Source organism: Echiichthys vipera (assembly GCF_963691815.1).
Source record: "Echiichthys vipera genome assembly, chromosome: 19".
Classification (NCBI taxonomy): Eukaryota; Metazoa; Chordata; class Actinopteri; order Perciformes; family Trachinidae; genus Echiichthys; species Echiichthys vipera.
In genome coordinates, this window is record NC_139844.1 from 22,638,802 (window position 1) to 22,665,351 (window position 26,550).

Below are 26,550 nucleotides of genomic sequence, written 5' to 3' on the forward strand. Positions count from 1 at the left end.
TTCTGTGATATTTTTTCCTTTTATTTAAGCCCTTCTTCCTGGCCTATGGGAATGTGTTTTGCTGCAAGTGCATATAAAAAATGACACCCTTATTGTAAATTCAGACAAATACACAAAAATGTCACAAATTTCAGACCTGCATGAACCTCACAGGACCCGGAGGAGAACGACTTGTACACACAGCTTCTGCATGCACATGCAATTGCCCACAGTGGCGGGTGGGAGGCGCTGCAGGGCTTGTGTGGGCGAACCAAAGTGAAAGGGGAGGAGCAGCATCGGGAGAAAAGTGGCCACACGGTGTGCCAGCCCCGTCCAAGCAGTCGCTTACATCTCAGAGCCGCCGCCGCGCAGGGAGCACCGAAAGACGCGCTTGCCAAGTCCTGTCCGGCACACTTGGTGACGTGCAGAGCGGTGCACGCACAGACGGGCTACTCACCGACCAGCACACGGCGGCTACACCAGCTCACAGTGTTGTTCCTTTTGCTGTAAAATGCAACAGCAGTCTTTGCGGGATAAAGACAGCATTCATACATAAGCAGCGTCGTAGCGAAACAAGGACAAACGCCGGGGGGACAGGAGCAGCGAGCGACCGGGGGGAGGTAAGCGCTCAGTCGGTCCCCACGCTGACTTTATGTACGCTTCATTTTTGACGTGCTTTGTGTCAGGCAGGAGTTTAGACTTGTCCTACCACGAATGAATGAGAGGAGGATCATCAGTTTCCCTGCCACCCCTTAGCCGGGGACCGTAGCCTACCAAATGGTGTGTGCGGCGCTCCTGTTGTGCGCAAGCGCTCCTGTAAGAGAGGGGAAAAACTTCACGTCTCAGAGGCAGTGACAGAAACTGGAAGGGTTAGGCAAACAGCGGAGGGAATGGTCAGGATAAAGGTGTGCAACCAAGGACAAACAGATGGGGACCGCCACAGACGCCACATTCTCTAAGAGGCAACAGAAACGCCTCCTAACTTGACTTAAATCAGTTTGCCATAGTATGACAAATCCTCCAAATGCAGGTAATAAATCATCTAATAATGAGTAAACTGTGGTGCAAAATGAAAGCAATTTGTTTACTTATATTAACTGATGTTACGTGGCTTTACCTTTACACTACATATTTTATTTTATGCTTGCATGCTTTCCCAAAACAAACAGTTCTGAGTGCATTGGGTGCATAAACTCTGCAGTGTTTGTGTCCCTCAACTATATTCTACAGAAGTATTTAACTTGTAGCCTGCAGCATGCAAAACCCATCCTCCAGACAACAAAGCATTACTCATCACAAGTCCCATCTGTTGTTACAGTGAAGGGCTGTACCCTTGGTTGTACCCTTGGCGGTGAAGTAGAGCACCAGTTGTAAGGGACACTCTGTCTTTTTCCATGCAGAAAGTTACAGGTTCATTTAGACATTTTTTTTAGTTGACAAGCAGTGTTTCCTTTATTCTCTGGCACGTGAGAAGGTACTGACGGAGGACCGAGGCTGGCACTTATCACAGGATTGTCACATTAAACCCGTAGACCATATTTAGCATGATTCATTATCAACTCACATACCCGACAACACACTTGTCAGTCCTCGCAGGTCTTGGCACTGATGCCTGTTTTCAAAAGCCCCGGCATGAGTGTGGTACTATATATATAAATAGATGTACAGCTACCTGACGTGACTGCATATGTGTTCCTACTCCTAAACGGATGTACCCCTGTGTTGTTAATTTATTAACGGGCCCAACATTTTGGGTAGGAGCGGGACACACTTCTCCACTGATGACATTTGAAAACCTAGCAAGCTATCGTGAATCAAGGCGGAGGATTAAGAGCTTTAGTCCTAGTCCTCCCTGAACAGGCAGGAAGCTCTGCACTCGATAAGCTAAGACAATGCATTTGCCTCAGAGCTGGGGCCATTTAGCCGGGGTCTTCTCGCCTCATCTTCTCTGTGTGACGGAGAATTCTCTCTGCATATTTAGAATCACCACTCACTGTAGGTGGATGATTACGCAGCAGCAATATACAGAGGTTTGCACGCGTGTGTGTGTGTGTGTGTGTGTGTGTTGGAGATACTACTGTGGATGGGGGCAGCAGCTAAAGCTATTTTAACCACCTTAAAAAAGGCCCACCTAAAGAAGAAAATCTTTTTATTTATTTAATATTTTTCACCGATTAACACTGCCATGCCACCTCCACTGCCATAAACAGTCATTTTACCTCACAGTCTACTGTTGATTAGTTCGTTTGTTTATGTTCTTGAAGGTTTTGGTGTTTTTAAAGAGTTGAGAACTCACAAACGAACTGACCGACTGAGGCACCGGTCTACGACAATCACCTCGTACTACCCCGCTTTTAAAAAAATCTGAACGCCCTTTAAGCTACACAGCCTCATTGTCAGGCAAGCCTCACCTCTCTGGAAGTATCCTGGGTTTCTCTAGTTTGTCCCAAGCTTCTTTGCAATAAACTTAATCAGGGATAATCCTTCTATATCAAACGTGATTTAGGTTGGCCCGGGGAACGGCTTTGGCCCGAGGAGTTCATTTTAAAATTACCCCGAGGCATTTATCCTATTAGTAAAGGCCGAGCGAAAAACGACTCCTGTTGTTGTGGTCAGCAAATTACAATAGGTACTGTAGCTCAAGGCTGTAATTTTTTTTTTCATTTGCCCGTTTTGCAGGGTATTGAATTCATAATTTGATTGGTGTGTAATATTAAATACAGGCGAAGAAGGTAGGGCGGATGAAATGCCGAACAGTACATTCTTGTACTTGGATGAAGTTGTGAAATGTGCTTTTGCCTCTGGTGATGGACTGTATAATTTATTTTTTCTAAAAGAGTCTGGAGAATAGAAGCTGTGCCAAGCTCCCCTACAAACATGGCCACAGAAAGCCAGGTTCTCTGTGTTTGTCATGTAACAGCACAGTCAGATAATCATAATGATGCCTGGGCTGGTGCGAGGCAGCGGCTCGGATGAGATGGAACTATTTCCACAGGCTGCTTTTTTTTTAAGCCTGCACATATAATGCGTCTATTTATCTGCACCCGCTCTCCAAAATAAAAAATATTAACGTGTGAATGTAGCCGTCAATTACGCTGATTCTGGTGCAGCAGTGAGTATTGTAAGGCCAATCTGGACCAGCCCGCCTCCGTCACAATGAAAAGGAAACATGTTTGTTGGGCATGTTTTTATGCTTTTGCTCCACAATGAGCTCCATTTTCTTTCAAGTTTTAAAATGTAATCAGACAAACTGTAAGTCCAGATTTTCCACCCAGTTTTCAGTAATTCACCCTCTTCCACAGGAGGCTTTGAGTCTATGTAAACGTCTATTCTTTGTTTAGTTTACCTGTAATAAAAATGCAGAGATCAACAGCCATTCAATGTCTGTACAAAGATGATACAAGCATGAGCAGAAAAGTGTTATTGTTCACCGCTTACCTGACTAAAATCTTTTTGTGGGAGCAGGAGATATACGGAGAATAGAGCAGTAGAGACAAATCGCGGTGTGTCTCAGTTTCGATCGTGTGAGATCCTAGTGTGGCGAAGCTGTGCCTTATTTTTGCAGTAGCCATTTGCACCATTTTAATATGCTCGCAGCTGAAAAGCTCAGGTGTTGTCATCAAATTCTCATACTCTGTTAGGCTAATGACAATAAAGTGACATTGGGAAAATAATTGTTGTGATAAAATGATCCAGATGTTATCTGTTTTTTTTCATGCAGGTTAAACACACGGCCTGTCTCCATCTTCTAAATTGGGGGTAACTGAACCGTGCTTATTGACTCTAAACTTAGTGTTTCTTTGAGGAAGTTTACCATCAAAGAAGAAGAATTCTTTTGTTTGTGATTTTCAGATGGCGCTTAATCCATGAGAATACTTTTAAGAGCCACTTGAACCTAGAGTGCACGGCGTTGTTGCACTGCACCGAGCACACGGATACTGTATGATGCTAATTATAACCATAGCTAAAACTAAATGCAAAGGAGGTGTTGGAGTACCTGCGGCATATTTCACAATACTTGAAATACTTGAAATAATAAGATAGGAATACCTGTATTCTCATTGCACATATAGAACATGACTCTGTGCTGTAGCAAGCTACATAGGAGGAATAAAGTAACAATTATAAAGTCTATAAAGATTAAATAAGCATGCAAAGGAAATAAGACAGTGTGCATGGGTCACAGCAGTGCAGTCAATAAATCATTGTGTGTTGGATAATTGCATAAGCAGCAATGCACTAGGTGTCTAATACTAGCAATGACAGCCACATTGTTTTCTACTACACATCTGATTTTGACGATCAAATAATGGAAATGATGTCATGATTGCTTTCGATAAGAAGACGTGTATAGCACTCGTATATATGTGTGGCTAACATGAAGTTAGCTTAGCTTAGCTGGGAACATAAAACCATGTGTGTCTTTATTAGGAGGATATGAGGCTGAGGGAACATAGGACCCCAGATGCACTCTTACTGGCAGGAGCTTAATATTTGCCGTACAGACTTGAGGGTGTATCAGCAAGACAGCTTACTTTCAAAATGTCAAGGTGGTTGAATTTTTGTAGGCTTACCTACATGCTTTCCAGTGTAACCCAGTTCTTTGACACTGTGTAAACAGGGGTCTCGGCTCGGCTCTGTGCACCGGTTAACGTCACTTTAACATATTCTCAAAATAGCCTGCTTGTTGTTCTTTACTCATGCTTGTTTTTCGTTCCGTTTGAAACTGTCATTTGATTTCTCCAGTAAGCACTGAGAGCCTATCTTGGGTAAATACATGCAGCCACATAAGTGGTGCACGCAGGTTACTGAGAACAGCACGCTCATGGAAGCGGTAGCATCTTTTTTTCAATTTCTTTTCAAGTAATCACGCTGAAGTGGCGAAAGCAGCAGTTAAGTGACAGCAGGACCAAAGTTGAGATTATCTTAACGTGTTGGAGACAACAGCCGCATCCAAGCTTTACCCGTGACCCGCAGTCACTTAATTGCTCTTAAGTGGCACCGAAGCGAGTTCTGTTTAACTCTGCCCCTTTAAAAAGATCCCGTCTCTCATTGATCATGGTAGGTTTTCAGCATGTCCTGGAAATGTTTGTAAGCCTATCAAAGGTAACAGGCTTGATAGCAAAAAGAGTGGCGAATGCTTAATCGGTCTCGAGTTGGTTGACTGTGTGCAGCTTTGATATCGAGATGATGAAGGAGTTTTCAGTGAGAGCAGGAGAATGAGATATTAATTTTCTCCTAAGACGAAGCACAATTGAGGTCATCGGGTTTCAAAGTAAGCACCTGTACATAATCTTTGACGGTACATTAAAGTGAGTATTTCAGTTGCTACTGATTTCTAATGTTATTTCTGTAACAAAGTTCTATATAGTGAGAAACACTGCAGCTCTGAGTACAAACTGAAGGATGCGACCCCTTCTTCCTGAGGACAAAGACGAGGTTATTCTTGGTCCAAACATTTTAGAGTGATATTTTCATCTCAACCAACAGTGCAGAATCAGTCCCACTGTAGCCTTTATGCTTCCCTTATTGCGGTTCATCGGCAGTATGATATCTTTGCTTGAATATGCGGCTGAATATTTAGCACCCGAGGTTATTACAAAATATAATATACTTGCTAATGTAGATGGGGCAAAAGGCCATGAGCGAATGTAGTGCTTACCAAGCTCTTTAGAGATCAGTGAACTATGAAAGGCAGTCTCTTCAGCTGCCCTCTTGAACACAGTCACTGAAGGGTTAGTGATGCTGGTATCATATTTCTAAAATGCCTGCAGTTTCCCTGTAAAGAGACCCAAATGGTCTCAGAATGCACTAAGCTGTAAACCTCCTACATCCATGGAGATTTGAGTCTGTAACTCCCTTTCAAATGTTATTTTGTATCATTAAAATAGGATTTTTAATGCTGAAACTAAGACATTTCCGTAGCCTTTGATTGCACTTGCTTATAGTTTGTTATTGTGGATGGTAAAATGTGACTATGTTAATGAATTACCATATCAATTCAATTGTATGTTATATGAGTACTTTGTACAGACATTAGATGCATTTTAATCAGGGCTGTCAAAGTTATTCCTCTTTACATCAATTATTTATTTTGACGCATGATTAACATGCGCATGTCCTGTGATTATGACCCTCGGCCCACCCCGTACGTTGGGAAATCAGGAGGCTCAGCCCTCCTCCCCCTCGCCAAAGGCAGACTACGCCGGATAGTTTGCACTAAATGGTGGTTGTATTACTAAGTAATGTTACATTCAGGTCAAAATGCCCGTTCAGCATATTTTTTTTAGCATAAAGAACCTTTGAGGTTATTCTTGAGAATATTCTGGAGAGTAGTTGTCATTGTCTTGGATTGTTGCAACAATAACAAACATACATTTGCATAAAGTAATCATATTTGTCCACTCCCATGTTGATATGATGAGTATTAAATACTTAAAAAAATATCCCCTTAAGGTACATTTGGAGCAGATGAAAAAAATGTGATTTGTGCGATAAATTGCAATTAAATATTTTTAATTGACAGCCCCAATTTTTTTTTTAAAGATTATTTTGACCGTATTTTTGACAGTTTTCCAACCCTTTATCATACAAGACAGACAGGAAGTGGGGTGACAGAGAGAGGGGGAGACATGCAGCAAAGGGCCACAGGTCCGAGTCAAACCCACGGCTGCTGCATCGAGGACCTTCAGCCTCTTTATATGGGGCGACAGCTCTAACCACTGTGCCACCGGCCGCCCCGACAGCCCTAATTTTAATATAAGATCTAACTTACAGCACATTTAGATGTACGTATATGAGTAAATAATACCGTTGTATCTTCCATTATCCTTTTCCAATCCATTTGCTTAACAAAAAAGCCCATTCCTACAAATGTTGGACCTGATCTACAATGTTCAGCACTACACGGTGCACATCTATGCCACATTAGTTGAGTAGCCTGGTCCGTCCTGTCCAGGGTGGACCTCGCCTCACGCCTGATGTCAGCTGGCATCGGCTCCAGCCCCCCCGCGACCCCGATAGGTACAAGCAGTTGAAGATGAATGAATGATTAGTTGAGAGCCCAGCTTTAGCCAGTGGCATAGTGTTATTGTGTCCTTAATCATTTTTTATCCTGTCCATTTCCAAGCTACGTTGCCCGACAAAATGCTGGGCCTCATCAGGCTCTGAGCAGGCAGGCTGACACCTAGAGCCAGGGCCAAAGGGCCACACTTACCAGATAAGGACCCAATTCCAGATGTACCCATAGCTTTAACCCCATGTCATTTCACGCGCTGTTTGGAGATATTTGGTTTCCGCCATACTGCTCTAATGCTTTGAATTCACTCAACATGTTTGAGGACAGTGTGCCGACGGTTTGGTGGGGACTCGGGGGAGGGGGGGGGGGGGGGTGGGGGTGGGGGGCTCGGTTGTGAGCCTTCATCTCAGGGCTCCGCCAGTCTGCGGGGCTACTGTGTGGTGAGTGGCTCCCCGGGGGTGTAGGTTAAGCGCCATATGATGACACTGCAGGTTTTCTCCATGGATGGAGGAGAGGTGGGAAGAAGGTGGACATGGAAAATCGTTTTTATCTCGTAGCTCATCACCGCAGCCACGACCACTGCCTTGTTTGGTTGTTTATGTAGGCTCCCATTAAGCCTGGCTACAGGAGTATTTCTGCACTGCGGCTATCTGACAGCCACTGCTCCCCTGGCATCTCTTTTATGAACCTTAGTCATTTTAATAAGGTGTATTTTACTATCTTATCTCTACTTTGGAATAAACATCATCTATAATAAAGTATAGAATCTATTCTAGGTATGGCTGGGCCGGGTTTAAAAAATGCAGAATATACTAGACATTATTTGAGAGTGCATTGGCCCTTAGAAGGACACGGATGTATTATGTAATAATTTATTTGAAATTGAATAATTGAATCTGCCTCGCGGAGCAGCAGAGCTTTAAAGAGAGGCCCGCTGGAACAGGTTTTGAGGTGGAATGTCAGACTCTGTCCGCTTGAGGCAAGCCAGACTTCAAATTACTTCAAGAGGAAAACAAATTTCATCGGTCACTGAAGTCACTTGAACTCATTTCCTCCCACCTTTCTTCCGCGAACCACGGCAAATTACAATAAAACTATTTGCATTTGGGTTATGTGATTTGAGTGCTGCCACAACATAATAGCGTTATATATTTTAGGTGCCGCAGCAATTCCACTGTGGAGTGTTTTCGTCCTGATTTTTGTCATTTGTCCGGGAAAAGAAAAGCATAATAAATATTTGATATCAAGCAGGCGTCCCCCGGTTATCTTCTCAAATCATTTTATGACCATTAAAGAACAACCGGAGCTGACATGGGTTTTGTTTGTTTGCTTCTTCTTTCCTCTATCGTGTATTTGGTTTTCAAGGGATCTGGATCAAGGGATCCGCTCACTGTGCAACTGTAAAACTCTCCAGTAACGAATGCATATGTAAATAGTTTGCATGTAATGGAAGTACACACAACAGCGATTTACAGGCTGATTTGCATACTCCAACAGTGCTGGTTGAAAGTTGGCTTTTGAGTTAAGAGGCTCCATAAATCATGTGCTCACGGGAGGTGTGATGTGCATCTGTATTAGCATCCTATTTACAACCTGTTTGCCTTAGCATGGATGCGTTCTTCCAAGGACTGGGAGAGCTTATAAAATATTAGCCCCATCCCAACCACCTAATGCTGTGATGCATGTACCGCAGCGTTGATTCATTGATGTTGGCAGTTTCCCTGTATAAATACCTGCAGCACAATGACCGGGGTCATTAATTGTATTAAATAATTACTGCATGACATCTGTTGACAAATAATATTGAGAGCAGGCTGTTTTTTTTATTTGCAGGCTGTTTCCTTAAATGCGCTCATGCTGTGTGTCGGGGGTCCAGCTGATCCACAGTGAATGATGAAAAAGTGTCACATTCACTTAAAGTGGATGTCATTCAGGGCTGGGTGATGGGGCTAAAATCCTCTATCCCAATATAGGTCATTTCATACCTCAATAACAATAAATATCAGGATGTTTTCTGGCAATTCAATAAAAAATCCATATGAAATTACCGCATGGAGCCTATCTTTGTATACTCCTGTGTGAATTAAATACTGGATAAATGAGAAGCGTAAGTATTTTCTCATTTTATTTAGAACTTTAGTGAAAAATTAACATGAGTTTCAAGTTAAAGTATAAAGTTTTTTCCAGCTATTTAGTGACTGTGTTTACATGCATGCACACAAATAGTCTGATGTGAAAGGAGATCCACAATCTTTAAAAGACTCAAAATATTCCACACCAGTTCATTAATTTATATTGTGTAACTGTATATCTCGATATATGATTTCATCACGTTACGATACCATTGATTTATCACCTAGCCATAAGGTCAATGGGTCACCGAAATATCAGAAACGGACTGTTGGTGGGTAAATAACCCCAAAGTAGCAGTTGTGGTACACTTCTCCTACTGCTGCCTCTGCCCGCGTTACTTAACCCCTCTTTACATCCTTACAGTTCATTGGAGCGGACTTGAAAGTCCGGCGATTGCCGCTCATATCCGCAGCCAAGGAAATGAAGAGTGAAAAATCAGAGGGAAGCGTCGTCCTGCTTGGACAGGAATGAAGGGCAATGTTCTCAATCTCCGTGCAGCACATATATTTTATGTGTTGCAGTTTGGCTCTGTTGTATTCAACACACAGACATTTGGCTGCGATAAAAGTGGCCGTGGTGTTAATAAGACTGCGGCTGAAGGTGGCATTGTAAAGATATCTTTTGTCATTGCTCCAATGCCTGTGGGCTTCTGTGTAATTTTATAGCTTTTTATTTCTCAGCATTTGCAAAATAGGCCTATCCATTTCCCCCTCTCCGGACATGAATTCAGCGGCGCTTGGAAAAAAGAAGGCTTTTTGATTTTATGAGAGAAATCTTTTAAACTGCGGTTACGCCAGGCGGTGGTCAATTGGCAGTCTGGCTGACGCAAAGCTGCTCAGAATTAGCAGTTCTGGAGTGGACGCTTGCTTTGTTTTCCTGGTCTAATAACAGATACCTTCACCCCGAAATGATGAGTCCACTTAAAACGGCTCCAACAGCCGTATGAGAATGGAGGCAATAAGCAGCCAAGTTTGATTATTAATGGCGGGTCTCTATCTCTCAGGCTCTAATTGGTCTCTGGTGATTGCTGAGCATTCTGATTAAGGAATGTCATTAAAATTGATGTATTACGCTTCCAAGTGTTTTTTCACAGTTAGATAGCTCCTTCAATCAATCAATAATTTGACAAGTTTACAATAATTGCCACGGTCTTAACTTTTTTTTCCTGTACGTCCCGTGTATGAGAGCGAGCGGCTTCTCGGGGCGGAATGAATGGAAACCATTTCTTTGATTGAGTGATAACGCTGTGGCAAAGCCCCAAATTGCCTTCACAGAGTTCCATTGTTCCACATTTATCCATATCCTGAAAGGAGATTAATGTTTTCAAATGTAGGCATTATGGGTCACTTATTATGAAGTATTTATCTATCACTTATCGGTTACTGTGGCGGTTTCTCATTTTTTAAACATTCGGCGGTGACTTTTTGGACTCGATCTGCATGTTTTTCATTGCGGATATGCAAGTAGGTCATTAGAGGAAGAGGAGACGAAATATCAATCTATAGGGAGAAGTCAATGAGGTAGTTAATGATTCTTACTTTGTGTGGAGTTAATGGGAAAACATCTCTAATTTCGTGGAAAAGTAAACATTTTTTCCTACGGGGGTTCAACTCATTTTCTATTTACCCCCCCCCCCCCCCCCCAGATAAATCTCAGGTTTTGTTTACACCAGCTCCAAACAGTGTACTCCCTCAGTATTATATCTGGTTATGCAGCATTTCCATTTCTTTAACATTAAACCCGTTCTCTCTTAGTCGTTTGTATGCCATTAGAAGTTGTATTAGGAGTGTTTTTGTATTTTTAATTAAATCATACTTTGTCACATGATAATTCGAGGTAGCAGCAGAACATAATGTATTTATAATATTCATCACAACTTTAAATATTTCTTATGCATGCACAGTTGGACTTTTAATGAGAATTCACTTGGCATTTTCTTGGCAGCGTCACATAAACAACCATATGTCTTTTCAAGAACTTTTTTTCACTGCGACTCACCCGCCGTGCGAAGGCAGCCGCTTCGCACCCCCATAAACTGACGGTGGAAAGAATTGGTTTTAGATCAGCGGGCTACTGTCTTTTATCATCCTCTCGAGGAAAATTTGGCAACCTAGCTGTTTCCATTCTTGCACAATCATCACAATGGAAATCAGACTTTTTTCTTCTTTTTTTTTCAGGAATAAAGAAACATGATTTTCTCCCAGCATTTTTCATCTTAAAGGGAAAAATGCAGTCAAAATCGTGTTCCACGGTCTATTTAGTCTGACGTCTGCGTGACCCGGGAGTTGAGTCAGCAAAACATGATGAATGAGCGTTCGATAACATTTCTGTTTTTGTAAAGGTTTCCCCCGTCTGCCTTGCCTCAGACATATGGTGCTACTCTGCAGCCCATCCTGAGAACTGTCCATCATTAGTGTATTGTTTTGAAGGAGAACAGATACCTCAGCCTTTTTTTTCTCATAATTTTTGGTAGCAAACCCTAAGGAGACACTGTAAGAGCAAAGACGTATACCTGCACATCATAAGAGAAAGTCAAACACAAATTGCCTTACTGTAAATGCCCAGAATAATCAAAGCCTGTCAGTTGGGGCTGGATGACATGGGCAAAATCTTCTATCCCCATGTATCTCAATAATGATATACATCATGATATAGCATATGTTCTGGTAATATAATAAATAAATAATCTATATCAAATAACCACATGGTAACGCCTATTTTGTATACTCCTGTGTGAATTAAATACTTTCATTACCAACTTTAGTGCAAAATTACATAACACTCAAGGATCAAAGTATTAGTAAAGTAAATAATGCACTTCTGCAGTTCAGCTGATGGTTAAAAATGATATAGATTTCTTTCTTGTTTTGATGTAAAGCGTCCTATCGCCCAGCCCTACTGTCAGTACCATGCTCAAAGACTCACACAGTTAAACTTGGTTGTTTGGAAGGAAGAAATATTCCACCCGTAGATTCGTTCAGACTGCTGCATTTAATCAAATTGTAACAACTGATGAGGTTTTTTTTTTTTATTCTAATGAAGTGGCTCTAATTGACCTTTTTGTTCCCCCTGAAGCTGCCTCATCTACTTCTAATTTGGTAAAGCCGTTCTCTCATATGAACTCCAGACAATGTTAGGAGACCCGGGTTGGGACATTGTCCTGGATTGCCCTTTCACACATGTAGGACAACCACAGGAGACTCTCCGTGTCACACGCATAAGTACTCTGTGTGGGTTAGGCGAGGGGTTGCAGCTGGGTGGAGCGTTCAGGAGACGAGGCTGTGGTTACGTAGACTGTTTGTAATGTGGTCGTAAACAACTGGGTCTAGGGTGCATTATGAGCCCGGTTGCAGGCAAAGGCTGGACCTTCTTCTTCACTCTTGGATGTTTATTTTCTTCCGGTTTTCGTGCCGGCCACATAGAAACATCCTGAACATGCCCCCTCGCTCTCTGTGAAATCGTACCTGCTCTTTTCACGCGTGGGCTCGATCGGACATTACACAGACTTTGCACCACGGAGCCGGGGTCCAATGTTTGTCAGATCCAATGGTTTCAGACATTTGCGTTCTCACATGCAGCTCTTCGGGGTAATGTTTAGATAATTGGAGGGTTGCAGTGCTTGTGCGCAAAGAGGCTTAAGAAGTTGCCAAGAAGGTGTATTTAATTATTTTCTTTTTTACCATAGGACTTATAATGCACCTATTAGCCCACAGCTCAGTCGTTTTTTTTAAGATGATTTTTTGGCAGTTTTTCCAAGCCTTTTTATTAGATAGGACAGACAGGAAATGGGGTGAGGGAGAGAGGAGAGGACATGCAGCAAAGGGCCGCAGGTCAGAGTCGAACCCCCAGCCGCTGCCTCGAGGAACTTCAGCCTCTTTATGTGGGGCGACTGCTCTAACCTCTCAACCACCGGCCGCCCCTCAGACCTCTGTTTTAATGTAAATGCACACAAATATAGCTTTATCCACTTGCTCTGGTCATGTGATTGCATCCAGACATTCTGGAAAGAGGTTTATTCGTTCACCCAGGAGGCTACGGTAAACAATTAATGCTGTCTTCATGAGTTTACCTGTCGATCTATACTCGGATAATTTCTTTGATACGACGCCAAATCTCTGCTGATACTTCTTTTATTTTTGGCTAAAAGTGTGCTGCGGTGGTCCTCTCCGCGGGTCCCCAGGGTCGGCGTGTGGACATCACAGACATCGTCTCTTCTCCCTCTGGAGAAACCGACTGACTACATCACCAAAACATCAAAAATGATTCAGACTAAAGATTCAATCCTTTTGTTTCCCACATTGATCTTTATTTCTTTCATCTGCTGCGATGAAGTCATGAAGGATGCGCGCCAGGATTCTTTTGCACTTGTTTTAACAAAAAAAAACACAAAAAAAAGCCCTTGTACACTGATTCCAGACAAGACTCTTTCATACTGACACATTCAGACGCACACAAAGAGCGAGACGTGGTGGCTTCCAAAGGCTGCCACAGCAGAGGAGTCAGATGATGGTTGTTGTTTTGTTTTTTTTAGCGAACACCAGTGCTGTTGTTACATTCCACAATGAGGGCCTTTGAAGTGTCGTGTCCCATGCAAACCCCTCGGCTTTGTCGTCCTTTTACAAAGAGCAGAGCCTTCAGTTTTCTAGTACCGAATAATTGTGGTAATTTTTGTGTAATTTCTGTCATCCGTTTGCTACCGATCCTGGGAGCGTTCCCAACGGCAACCATATGCCTCCGGTTTGACCTTTTCTGCTGCCGAATTATCCGCCGTTGACCTCCGATGTTCTCTCAGGACAGTTGGAGAGTTATTGATAGGTTCTACACAGCGGCGTGTGTCTCCGCGGAGTCATTTATCTGTTCTCCAGACCAAAGATTACACTAATAAATCTCTTGATGCAGATTGTTCCACACTTGAATGTTTTTTTTTGTCATTCTTTTGAGTGAAGCGATGCCTGATTTTCCCTCATTAGCAGATGGCGAGTACGGAGTATTAGAGCCAGATTTACAGACATTTCCATTTGTGTTTTAAAGCCTCACCATATTCACAAACTGTTATTGTTTCTGCAGGTGTAGACGGCAACACTCAAAAGATCTAATTTGTCTGTGATGAGCATCCCCATCCAACAGAGACCAAAGGTACGGTAAGATATGAAAAGCTCATTATCTTATGTCCCCATAAACATTCTATTATGCCACAGGCAAACCGCACAGCATGATACAAAAGCACAATAAAATAGGATCAGTCATATTGTGCCTCATCGTTTAATTGTATATCTGTTTTTCCCGTCTAAACCATTTTGGACAATCCATTTCACTAACATGATTTGTTGTTATTATAAAAGAATAATGTAATGTGCTCTGTAGTGTGCAGTTCTTGATCCTTTGATTCATCTTATTTGTGCGTAAGTGTACCTGTTCTGTGGTGTTGGCCTGGTTTCGTGGGGGGTTGATTGTCTGGAATTATTTGATGTATGGCGTAATTATTTCTTCTTGACTGCCCTGCTGCGTCCAGAGAATGAGCTATGTCTCTTTGTTTCTCCCCCCCCCCAAAGACCTCGCAATTCTGTCAGCATGCAAAACTTAATCGGTCTCCGAGCAATTACGGGGTTAGAGTCTGACCTTGGGTCATTGAGAGATGGGATTACTCCTGGACCGCGGGACCCCAGGAATGTACAGACCCCTCTGGTGGTCTGCTCACCGCTGATGAAATAGAATTGAATTAATGGGGTTGCCCACTGCGAGGACTGATTAGAACGACACACTGCCTTTGATCCCTGTGCGAGGTGACCGGGCACGGGCGCCACAGGCAAATGGGGGGGGGGGGTGTGTGTCTGTGTGTATGTCCGTCTTGGGTCAGCGCATCACTGATGAGCAGGACTCATTATGTGCGCTCTCTTTGCTGGGATTCAACCCTCACTGGGGGGGGGTTTCAGGTGTTAAAGCGTTCTGTGGTGATGGGTTCGTGTGCTTACCGTGGCCTATGTGGTCAGAGCGGTGGGGGTCCATGCTGTGCTCTGCTTTAACTGTCTGACTGCAGTGCTGCATACATTAACAGTCTCACCTGCAGCTTGTGCTATGTAGTCTGAACTAGGTGTGATTTCAACCCGAAATTGACAAATCAATAGAAGTGAGCTTTCAATTATCAACTATCAACAACCCCCTCCCCCCCATTCCAAAAATAAAGTATCACTTGACACCACATAGCCTGTCTTTTTAAATCCAGAATTGAAATGAATTGTGGATTTGCAGAAGTCTGAACCATACTGTAGCAGTTACATCTCATGTGAGTCTGTCATGTGTTGAAGTACAAAAAAACTCATTAACCCGGAGTTGTTTGTTTACCACTGGTATTTATAGCTTCGTCGTCAAGTGCAAATTCTTGTGGTAAGTCGAACATTCCCGGAGTATACGAGTTGATGAGAACCGCTTGAGCGTAATATCAGGCATTCGTGCACCACAGTGTCTCTACCTCAGCCATTAAGGCACCTAATACTCCAAACTACCAAAGTACTTCTCAGATAGTGAGACATCTTTTTTTGGGGGGGGGGCAAAACATTGAGCTCCCCCAGCGATCGACCAGGTGTGTAGAACAAGGCTTTAAACTCTCTCTGACTCTTTTTTTTTTTTTTAAATCCTTCTTTACACAACTAATTTAGTCACTTGTGTGTGCACCCAAGCGCAACACTATGCATACTTTCCATTAGGGACTCTTTAAATGTGTGCACCCGATATTTAAGTGATTGTCGCTTTAAATTACTGCACGCTTTTCACCCCAACTTTGAGTGTGGCCGTCCGGAACCACCATAATCCCTTTTGCCTCCTAAAGACACTAATGTACGGACTAGTTCTTTAAGTATAGCACACAATTTGTGAATATCCACAAACTAATCCCACCTCAACAGTAATGCAACAACAAACAGTTTGTAACTCACATGTGTTCTGGCATAAAATTATAGGATCTAAATTGTCTCATTGTTTTGGCCTTGAAATGCTGCTCTGTATTCTAATAAATCCAATATGCAGAGTCTCAGCTGATTTATAACTAAGTGACTACAGCATGTTATGTCGCAGATGCTGTTTACATTTGCAGTGAATATCACCAGAAAGGTGTTTAAACTTTTAAGCTCCACTATTTAATGCCCTGCATTCAACCCATCTACTCGCTAATGTTAAATGTCTGTGGGAATATCTTATGGCCAGTGGTTACCGCTGCCGGCTATAAGGTGTCACCATCCGTCTCAGTATACCCATAAAGCCCAGAGTGGTTAGGGGTTTTTCCATTAGTTGGTATGACTGTTCTTACTCCAAACAAACTGCACCACATTTTGCTTGGAATAGGACAGCGGCTTGCATTTTCAGGCAGCCGTGGTGCAAATATGTGTTTCAATGCTGTTGTTCTCATTTTAACCATAAAGAGTGAGTGGCCAGAATTAGTTCAAACCACTCCAGACATTGTCAGTGTTAATGTACCATCACTGTGAGAACAAAAAGAGAAACTAATATGGTTTAATTCTGGATTAAAATGACAAAATCCAAACGATCCAAAACGCCTGACTGCCTGTCATGCCTGCCTACTGAAGTTTAGGCTGGAACACAAAACACTACTACCTTTTTCCCCCACATACCTTTTGGAAGTAATGGTCATCATCACCCTTGTTTGCGCATTAGTGTGCTGTTTATGTTGGGGCCCCCACACAGTAAGCTGTAGCTGTCCGCCGGAATCATTCTCAAGGCCACCTCGAGTAATGATAGATGATGAGCTTCTGCGAGGAGGAAAATGGGTCTCCTGGTAGCATGCAGGGCCTCTCAGACTGAGGTGCCATCAGCTGCCAGCCATACCTGCTGCACTAGTTGTAAAGGAGGGTTTGGGGGTGGTGGGGGATTAAAAGGCTGGAGGGGACTCTGCACCACCTAATGAGAGGGAAAGCTACATCTCTTCTGTTGAGGAGGGCAGTGAATGATAGTGAGGTGTGTGCAGTGACGTCTTCTTGTCAGTGAATGCTAATAATGGTCTCCTTTTCTTTAGCTGAAAGAGTTGTTAAAGTTTTGTTCTCCTCTGCAGGATTAACTTTAACTTTTGGACTGAGCATTATCTATGTATTATTATGAGTATTATTCATTTTATAAGTGCTGTGCAGGTTTAATTTTTCTGATCTCTAGCCATTAAGTTAAGCACCTGTTTGCGAGCGCTCTCTGGAACAGTGGGTGCAGGGCTGACGTGCCATACGCCAACCAAGATAAAATGAAAAACAAGTCTACCTTACTTTTGATATGTGTAAGTGGGAACCATGAATATCCACAGCAATTATGAGCGAATCTGGCCATTATGTTTGATGAGTCTCGCTAATTAAGACCACGAGTTGCTGTCGATTTAATATTGTTTGTAAAAATGACTGTTCTCAAGGTCGAGAATATTTTGGGATTTCACAGGTAATGATTTCTCTCATTATCGGTTCATCTGGTCGGTCTATAAATGTCCGAAAATAGTGGAGAATGTTGTTTCCAGTCTCCCAGACTCCATGTTGATCTCGTCCAAAATCCAATGAGATTCTGTTTCTCAGACAGAGAAAAGAAACAAATATCTCATTGGAAAAAGCTGCAACCATTGAATAAAACATCGTGTCACTTAAACTATTAAAAAATCAACCTCTTTGAACAGTGGCTATCTGTCCAGTAGTTTTTAATATTTTTTTCTCAGGGCCAATGTGCTTCATGTACCCTTAACCATACTGCTATAGGGAGAGAAATTCATTTTTTGGAGATTTTGTATACCTATTTCATTATCGTCACTGGAGATCAAAATTAGAGCACGAATCATTAATACTTGATTTATTCTGAATTACAGTTATTTTTTATTGTTCAGAATTTAATAGAATATCAGCTGTGGCTATACCACTGCTGTGCTAGCCTGTTCTTTTAAAATAACCAAGGCACTTCAACAAAAAGCTTAATTTTGTGGGAAAAAGAACAATAACCACTGTGTCAGAAGAGAAGGTTTCAACACTGTTTTCTTCTCTAGGATTCAAAAATGAACAGGAAGTGCAGAGGCCACAGCTTTGAATGGCTTCAGCACATCTGACCCACAGGACATCACTAGTTTCTCACACTGCTCTGGTTTGATCTTGGTCCGTTCTTCTTCACTCTCTTCCACAGTTCGGTAACTTTAGTGGGTTTCTCAGCCATTACTTTTCTCTATGATCAAGTATTTATAATTTGCTCTATAATTTCGATCTCCAGTGTTTTACAATCCATTATAAAAACCGGTAGCTCAAATCGAGCAATCCGAGTGGTTCATAGCCGTTATAGAATGACCAAATACAACGGCTATGACATCTAGTCCTTTGCACAATTCAATATCACTCCGCGTCTGAGAAAAAAAACGTTACCTTCTGACGGGAAACTGAAGACACTATGCTCTATTTAAATCCACCAGACTCTTTTCACTTGCAGAATGCATGAGTGGCTGGTCTACCGCTGCCTAGATCCGTTTGTTTGTGTGACTTTAGTGAACGTTAGCTACGAGTGTAGGCCACTTTCCATAGCAACCGCCTCAGTATGTTCAGGCAGCCAGCTCAGGAGCGCATTATTATTTTACTTCACTTCAGGCGTCCCGACGCGCCGAACAATATCCCCTTAGCTGTGACATAAGCACAACGTACTATGGTCGGTCGTGAGCTATTGCTTAATTAACCTATATATCACCTATAGCCATTACAGAGTTATCAATGTCACTAATATTTGATCACTTTGAATTCGTATATATATGTTTTATAAGAATTAATTATCCATCTTGAAAAAATACAATACTACGTAATTACAGCTGTGCTTCTGCACGCGTGTGCCTCTGCCTAATGGAAAGTCCTGCAGGGACGGGATAAAATTATTAATATACACTCTTTTGTTCATTTTTCACCATGGCTCATGGCCTGTCACATGTCGGCATAGTTTGATAACATCAGGCAACTTCTGCTGTATCTAACACATTTGTTTTTTTTATAAAATCCCTGACTTAGACAGCTTGAGGATGGGACTCTGACTGCCACCATTATTAAGACCAGAAGAGCCTTCACCTGCTGACAAAGGCAAAAAACGCCTGAAGAAAAGCAGTTAACTGGACACAGCGCAGTATTGGACTGTAGAGACAGAAAATGATGGGGGTAGTTCTGGGTAAAGGTATGTTCTAAGCAGAAAAACGATGTCACTAATGACGTGACCTCTGACTCGGCTGCCATGAGTTGCAGGTCTGATATTGCCTTTGTTGCTAAGAATAATCAGGTGTGCAGAGAGCAGGGAGCAAGGTCATGCTTTTCACAAGCCTTCCCCGCTGCCTGTGACCCTCACAGCGCACAGCCACTGCTACTTAATGATAAAAAATGGCGCCCTCCTTTCCCTTTTGTCAGGCGCACGGGGATCCCATTCACATGCCGTTACCAGACCATAACAGAGGGGGAACATAAACACACATGCATAAACACAGGCCGCGAGCTTACGCTGTCAGACGGACCGGCTTATATTATTGTCACATAAATGGTGAGGCATTGTCTCCTGCTCGCCCCTGGGGTGATTAAGACGTAGGGCGCCGCAGGGGGTTGGCCCATGGTTAAAGGGGCATGGAATCCTAAGAGGCTGACACACTCAAACTCACACACACACACACAGCAGGGGTTTTTGCATGGCATCTTATCCAGAGCCATTGAGGCTAATATCTGTGAATGGGCATGCAGGCACTTTCAGCCGTGCTATCAGAGTTGTCTCTTTTTCTTCAAATGCCCCCGGGGAACCGCGCAGAATAAACACATCATAAGGGAGAGGAAAGTATATAACTACCCTAAAGTGTCCTCCATTACAGAGTAGAGACGTGGAATAGGAGCGTGCCATTTTCGTCTAACTCATTTAAGTCTAATTGTCAGATCCTCTTTTGCTCCGAAGATAAAACTTCTTTGCAGCTGAAAAGGTTTCGACTCTACCTGCTTTGGCAGTGACGTCACCATCACGGGGTCACAGCGATGTTTCAAATGAGCACTTTAATAAGCTCTTTTGTGCAGGCTTTCATTGGCACATCGTACAGGCTACAAAAAGACCCACTGGATTTATTACAGCTTCATAATAAGCTTCCCAACATGAAAAAAACAAACAAAACAATATTTATAAACCTCACATGTTACCCGGCCTTTTAAAACAATTTATGTTTCAACAGAAAATGTCACTGAAATAAAAAATCTCTCTCTTTCTTTTTCTCTCACACAAAACAGGTGATAGCCTCCTTTCCTATTACCAGTATGCCTTCTTTTTTATACGGTGTGTCACGTTCCACGTCACAAACAAGGCAGAATACATGTTTAGCAAACAGTAGAATGATTTGGTGGTTACTTCTATTACTTGCTGTTGCTTATTCAGACCCTGTGCTAATTTGGAAGATGTTTGAGCACCGCTCGCACAGAGACGGATGGAATTTGTGGCCAAAGATACCGTCGGAGACATGTCTCATAGCGTTGTGTCTGAAAAGGCAGAAAATAAACATGTCTGGAGCCGATAAATACCCTTGGCTACCGCATATTTTGCTGGCTGCACAGTGTTCTGTGAAATGTCAAGGAGCATTTAGAAATTGTCTTTCGGTTGAGCCGTCATCTCCCTGCCATGACTTGTTTTAACGATTTTATCTGTTATCAATTTTTATCCTGCATTGTGAAGCACTTTGTGAAGTCAGTTTTAGCACGAGATCTATGAATGTTATGCTGCATTTCGCACTGACCGGGTGAATGCCCTGTGGGGCAATACTTTGAATATCCAAAACTGAGGTTAAGGGCGTTTCTACATCCATTTATGCAAACTATGGGTGTCCAGCTCCACAATGATTACGATTTACAAAAGAGAATCAGATGTTTTATAAGTTTTGAAAATAATGCATGTGCATATTTGGTGTATCTTGGTGTCTACACATTATTTGACTCGTGAATCTCTGTAGTTTTATGCATGTGGCCCTAGGACAGGCAACAGTGACATTGAGCTTCAAGTGAACAACGTATGACAAATCTATCCAACAAAACAGGCATCTGACTTTCAGCTGCAATTTTTATTGATAAAACCATAAGCGGAAGAAACTACTGGGCTTTACAAAAAGACCTGCTATCAAAAAATTGTTCCGATTCAACAGTCAGACGAATACAAGCTTCACCGGTTTGTATTTGTACATCGAAAGGCCCCCTTTTGAAACATCTCTCTCTTCTTTATTTTTTTTAAATCCCCGTTTTTTAAATTGGTAATTCAGCCGAGGGATTTAAGTCAAACGCGGTGACATAGCTCCAAAAGAAAGCAAAAATGTTCAGCATCAATAGCTGTCCATCCATCCATCTATTCATCCACAAAATCCTGTCAGCCATGGTCTTTGCCTGAGCCCTTCTGTCGCCAAACCTTTATGTCCCCTCTGGTGAAGATGTCCCGCAGCCTTGACAATATCAAGCATCAGACCTTACCATTTCAGGGCATACAGTGTGTCTGTCATGTCAGTTGTCTTTTTGAAGGATATTTACACTGGAGCATCCCCTTGTGCCTAGCCGCCATGCATGTGATGCTGTATTGATTTTTATTCCAGGCATGGGGGGTGGAGGTGGAGAGGCGGTATGGCATGATGCATATAACAAAGCTCAGTGTGTCATTAGTTGCCATGCTATTCCAAGACACAGTAGTTATCACAGCAGATAAGGTGTATAGTGTTTCACTTAATGTCTCGAGTAGCACTCAACTTGACCGTGGATATGAAACAGCGTGTGCCTCAGGAGCAGTTATAGATAGTTTCGTTTTTGCAGAACATTATATTATATTATATTACATTGCTCTCCTATACTCTACAAAAGCAGGTGTTATAAAAAGGGCAGTGAGATAGTGTTTTTTTCCCAGCCAATAATGATGCTGACGCCATGCACATCTAAAAACTGGGCCTACACACTGTATTATGCAATATCTGAGATTCAGATAAAAAGCAGAACTTCTTGCTGCTCCTTCCTCTTTGTTGCTCACTGTTCAGTTGGACATTTCAAACATTTTCTGCTGACACAAGCTGTTTGGTGGGCCAAAAAAAACAAAAAAAACCTCTCCTTTTACCTGCTGGGTCGAGCGGGCGCATTGTGCAGCAGCTTCCCGGCCACGCTGACATTGTGAATAGCCACAGTCCACCTGCCCCACCCCCCCCGTCTGATTTACAAAGATTCATTTGAAAGGGAGCAATTTCCATGTCTGGTAGGAAAACTGCTTTTTAAACTTAATTACATCGACGCCCGGCAAGGACCAAATGTTCACTGCTGAAATTAATTTCCCAACAGGGACTCTTATCAAAGAACTCACATGTACCTTCTTATCATTTGTGGTCAATGGAACCGCGTGAGCATTTACTCAGAATTAATTGCGACCATCATCTGCCAGTTTTTTATTTGGATTTCTCCCTAATGTTGACGTAAGCCTTAATGGCCATCTGCACTGTGCAACTCATTATGGCACATATCCCTACATATGTAAGTGACGCGTCAGATGTTTTATAGCGTTTTCCACTGCTGTTCACGAGCGTGACTGTGGGGCCGTGGCTGGCGTGCACGCCTCTTCTGCTCCAGGCAGAGTTGAACTGAAACTGCATATTCCACTTAAACAGGGACTTGAGAGGCTGCTGTCATTTATCTGAATGGTTATTGCTGAAGTCTTTCGGCGGAGATGAGAGAGCTAATACAGACATTAAGTAGTTGAGAGATTACTGGCATACTACAGGTCATTTACAGTTATGCATACAGCCGGGGCCCTTGACAATAAAGATTTGTTCTTCAGCTTCTATCTGGCCTTAATGATACAGTCAGGAGGCTATATCGGTAATCGCACCTCTTAATCTGCAGGTTGTGCATTTGGTGCACACGTAAGGCTATGAAAAGGATCCTTGTGCAGTTTTTATGAGTCGGACACATGTGTAGTGCAGATGTCAAAGCAATTCTGCAGGGGATCAGCAGAGGTTACCCCACACTTGTAAATGTGCATTCCTGCGCCATGTGCGTTTTTCCTCAACTCTGCCCCCAAAGTGTCTCCCAAAAATCCTTGCCATTCTCCCGGGCAAAAAAACAAATCAACTTTCAGGTTTAACTCCCCCTCTGCTTACTAAAATAATCAAAATCCACATCTGCCCTGCCGCTCGCACAACTCAACCCATTTTCCCCCTCCTAGTTGTTAACTGAAAAATGACTTTGTTGCTTGTCAGATTGATTTTGAAACTGCAGCAGAAGTTCGTGTTGATGGAAAATAACTTGACACTATAGCATGGAGAACCAGAGCAGGAGAACAGGGTGGTGTGCAGTGAATAGCTCGCAGGCGTGTTGTCTCCAGTGCACTATAGGTATGAGCAGGTGTTATTTGGCTTTGGAGAGCGGTTGACAAACAAGTCCCCTTCCATCCATGCTGACCTTGTGTGGCTAGACAAACTGATGAACGAAAGACAAATATGTCAGTGAATAGTCTCTCAAAATACTGCGTCTCTCTCTGCAGACGTCGCACAGGTGTTGCTTCAGAAGATGCCACCTACAGATTGTATTTAATGTATTGATTTAAGACGGCTGACAACACGCTGTGGACTTTAAAACTATCCTGTGTGCCTTTCACTGAGTCTTCACCTGAGTCTGTCACAAACCTCTTTCTCCGCCATTTTATCTCATCATGTTCCACGCAGCTGTTCTGTGTGCGTCTACCTCTTCTGCTTTTTGTCAAATGTGCAACCACCCACCGAGATCAGACTGTAGTAGACATGTCAAACATAACACAACTGAGTCACACGCCGGGAGCGAAGCATGCTGGGATGGAGCGACACATAGCTTACAGTACACGGGTCTGTGACAGCTGTATGGGCCAGTGATGCGAGTAACGCCATCTCTTGTAATTGCTGTTAATCTGATTTGGGTGTACGGTCCGTGGGGTATTTTAATGCAGCCATACTGTAATATGTTTTTATGAGATTTTCCGGTAATCTTGTATTCTCTGGGAATGTTGCTGCAAGTATGTCTATTTTCTCTCCAGGTCTGGTTCGGTGACGGTTTCCTCACACCTGTGCTAGAAAAAAAACGTAATCAGAAAACTCATATTGGCCGATGTCCCTCCTTGTCTACATCAGTTTTGAGCTGCGGTGAAGGTAGAGCGCCTGCCGAGGCTGAAAGATCATATCAGAACCAATCCATGCCGGCGGTTCAATCATCATCTGAAAGTCCAGTCAAATTCTGATCCATTGTTTATCTCAGCCCGCTTTCTCTCTCTCGCTACACCAGCTCAAAATGAACTCAGTGGGATTCGGATTCGTATTATTATTATGCTTCTTCTTATTCTTATTATTATTAGTATGGGTATTGGTATCGGGAAATAAAAATTGGTATCGGCACATCTCTACCTCTATGTATGCATCTTTCCTTAAAACAGTAGTAGGCCATGCTTCTTCGGAATAATACAGATTTTATTAGACAGTGTATGCATGTATGTAGTATGTTTGTAACCCTTCTCTGTTTGTCTGTGGTGTTTTAATAAGAACACAATTTAATTCATCCCAAGAAAAGCTCTGATACAACTGATTTCACTTCATGCAAAACTATTTAATTACGAAACACAATCAAGAATATTACATCTTGATTTTTTTTTTTACAACTTCTCTGTTAACTTGCATGTCTAGCCTTCATCTTTGTCGCACCAGAAGTTTAATTTACATTACTATACCCCAAATATTATCAGTTTTTCATCCCCATGGCAAAAACATGGAACAAGTTTTTGAGGTAGAAGTTTCATACAGTCTGTGGGGAAAGTTTTTTGACATGCCTGGAGTGGTTTCAGCACATCCAAAGAAAAGAGCTGACGGGGTCACCAACCTGTGAGCCTCAGCCCCTTCCCTCCGCATTGTACCCTTGCTGTCTGTCTTCTCTCTTCTCCCCACTTTTCTTTTCAAACTTATTTAAAAAAAGAAAAAAAAACTCTTTACCAATTCAGTCACTTCTGGGCTGCGAGGGCCTCTTGTTTTGGTTGTGAAAAATCAATAGCCATTACAGGAGGGAGCGAAAGAAAGCGAGAGCATGCTCAAGAGCGAGGGAGACAGAATGCTATCCCTGTCAGTCTGACCCTGCCTGACGGCTGTCATCTCCCTTAATTGCTTTGCTAATATCATCCCCACTCAGCCTGGATCTAGGTCAGCAAGGCCCCTCTGCTGGAGCTGACTGGAGGCTGTCGTTCTTCATGATCTCTCCCTCTCTCTGCCTTTTTTTTTTTGCCTGTTCCTCCTTTGGCGCCGTCTCAATTAGAATAAAAACCATACAGTAGGAATATAAGACGGATGCATTGTTTCTTCTGCCGAGATGACCCTGGTTTTTAAAAATCCAATCAGAAAACCTTTTCTTTCTCTCGGCAGTAGATAATCATTTATGCACCCTGCTCTATTCTGGGATGGGAAATAGGCTTGCCAGAATTAACCTTTATTTCCCTCAGGTGATGCAAGAACTGCTTTTTCTTTGTCTACCAGCGCTCTGCTGTTTGCACCTCGAGGTCAGATTTCAAAGCTTTTAAGTAACAAGGAGGCTTAACATTGAGAACCTTTTGTTTGTTGCATATGTTATTTTGATAATTAAGGCAGTATAATAAGTTATTTCTTTTAGAATTGCATACTACTTTGTGGTTTCATGAAAACCAGGCTTAGCATGACATAATGGACTATACATTAAATGGGTGTGAGAATGGAGTACTGTATTACTGCTTATATTTACCAGGGTAAAATTCATTCATTCATTCATCTTCAACCGCTTATCCCGGGGTCGGGGTCGCGGGGGGCTGGAGCCGATCCCAGCTGACATAGGGCGTGAGGCGGGGTCCACCCTGGACAGGACGCCAGTCTATCACAGGACACATAGAGACGAACAGAGACAGACAACCATCAAAGCTGCAGGTGGTTGCTTTAATGCGTAAGGAAGCGATAAAAACATAAATTGCCTGTTTGGTGGCCAAAGGTGGGGAGAATAATAGGTCAGAAATATACAATCAGTAGCATCCCTATTCGACTGTATGCGAAACATTTGACCGTTCCATTTAGGTCTGAATTTGAGAAATAAATCCCCTTTCTCCTCAACTCACTTAAAGCAGCTTAATGAAGTCTGGAAAGCATCCAAGTTATCCTTCCAAACAAACTGGTGTTTTGTCTGAAATCAGTCAATGCCTGAATTATTTTTACTATCAAGTAGGTCTGCACAACAGAACATTTTCTGAGATTAAACTTAATTTTCCCTTCCAGCGTTCTTTGGCAAACTGTCTGCTGGCCAAAGAAAGTAGGCCCAGTGCAGTCGGTGTTTCTGGGGGAGAGGGAGATTATTGTGCGAGTGTTGGCGATGAAGCACACACCCGCCGTTTTCTGCCTCAGAGAAATGGCACCG

The 26,550-nt window shown here is 42.7% G+C and overlaps 1 protein-coding gene across 4 annotated transcripts in view; it reads left to right on the plus strand.

The window, feature by feature from the left end:
- Positions 1–368: 368 nt before the first annotated feature.
- klhl29 (kelch like family member 29) overlaps positions 369–26,550 on the plus strand; it is a 230,841-nt gene continuing 204,659 nt past the window's right edge. For 2 of the 4 annotated variants that reach the window (XM_083934649.1, XM_083934652.1), the window contains exons 1-2: positions 369–599; positions 14,198–14,266. The gene's annotated coding sequence lies outside the window, so the exon portion shown is untranslated. Of the gene's footprint in view, positions 600–908; positions 1,010–14,197; positions 14,272–26,550 lie in introns of those variants that run through there. The other 2 variants (XM_083934650.1, XM_083934651.1) reach the window with 2 other exon arrangements.